Here is a 1,849-nt window from a genome sequence, read left to right as displayed (position 1 = left end):
AACTAGATAAAGTGTTAAAAAGATGTGTTGAAACTAGTTTGGTCCTGAGTTGGGAAAAGAGCCATTTTATGGTTCAAGAGGGAATTGTGTTAGGGCACGTGGTGTCAAGTCGTGGGATAGAGGTTGATCGTGCTAAGGTACAAGTCATATCTACTCTACCTTATCCCACGACCGTTAAAGGTGTTAGGTCGTTTTTAGGTCATGCGGGATTTTATAGGAGGTTTATAAAAGGGTTTAGTGATATTACAAAACCCCTATGTAATCTTTTGTTAAAAGACCGAGACTTTAATTTTGACAAACAGTGTGAAAATGCCTTTAATGTGTTGAAACAGAAATTGGTTGAAGCCCCAATCTTGCAATCACCAAATTGGTCATTACCATTTGAAATTATGTGTGATGCAAGCGACTATGCGGTTGGGGCCGTGTTGGGTCAACGGGTAGACAAAAAGCCGGTTGCTATTTACTACGCAAGTAAGACTCTCTCGGATGCACAACTTAACTATACAACAACTGAGAAAGAGCTACTTGCGGTAGTTTATGCATTAGATAAATTCCGGGCTTACATATGGGGTAGCAAAGTTATTATTTATTCTGACCACAGTGCTGTCAGGTACCTCATGGAGAAAAAGGATGCTAAGCCGCGGTTGATACGATGGGTACTCCTATTACAAGAGTTTGATTTGGAGATTCGAGATAAGAAAGGGAGTGAGAATGTGGTCGCGGACCATTTGTCTCGGTTGAGTGTAGAGGATTCTTCCCGTGAAGAAATTAATGAGACTTTTCCAGATGAGCACATTTTAAAAGTTGGAATATTACCATGGTATGCTAATATTGTTAACTATTTGGTTACAGGTGACTTACCGGCTCATTGGGATAGAAGGAAGAGGTTGCATTTCCTGTCTCAAATCAAGTACTACACGTTGGAAGAACCGGACTTATTCAAGATTTGTCCGGATCAAGTCGTTCGAAGATGCATACCCGACGAGGAGATTCCTAGCGTCTTGATGCACTTGCATTCATTTGCTTGTGGGGGCCATTTTAGTGGTCACAAAACAGGGCACAAAGTGCTAAATAGCGGTCTTTATTGGCCGACTATTTTTAAGGACGCTTTTCATTTCGCTAAAAACTGTGTTGAGTGTCAAAAGTTGGGGAGTATCTCAAAAAGGGATGAAATGCCCATGCAACCGATCCTTATTGTAGATATTTTTGATGTATGGGGGATCGATTTCATGGGCCCATTCCCTAATTCGCATGGCAATTTATACATTTTGGTGGCGGTCGATTATGTATCCAAATGGGTCGAAGCGATTGCCACCAAAACGAATGACCATACCGTTGTTTGCAATTTTGTTCAAACGAATATAATTTCTCGATTTGGGGTTCCCCGAGTAATCATTAGTGATGGGGGATCTCATTTCAAAAACTTTAATTTTGGCAAACTCTTGAAACGGTATGGTGTTGACCATCGAATTGCTACTCCCTACCACCCACAAACAAGCGGTCAAGTTGAGGTTTCCAATAGGCAAATAAAAGAAATTTTGCAAAAGACCGTTCGACCCGACCGAAAGGATTGGTCAACAAAGTTGAATGATGCTTTATGGGCCTATAGAACGGCTCATAAAACACCTATTGGAACTACTCCTTATCGCTTAGTTTATGGGCGAAATTGTCACTTGCCGGTGGAACTTGTGCATCGTGCTTGGTGGGCTATAAAAGAGGTTAACATGAAATATGACGATGCAGGAAAGGAGCGAAAGTTGAAGCTTTGTGAGTTGGAGGAGCTTAGGGAAGAAGCGTACGAGTGTGCTTCAAAGTACAAGGATGACATGAAGAGAGCACACGATGCAAA

Source organism: Helianthus annuus, chromosome 17, assembly GCF_002127325.2.
Source record: "Helianthus annuus cultivar XRQ/B chromosome 17, HanXRQr2.0-SUNRISE, whole genome shotgun sequence".
NCBI lineage: Eukaryota > Viridiplantae > Streptophyta > Magnoliopsida > Asterales > Asteraceae > Helianthus > Helianthus annuus.
This window is presented reverse-complemented; position numbering follows the sequence as displayed.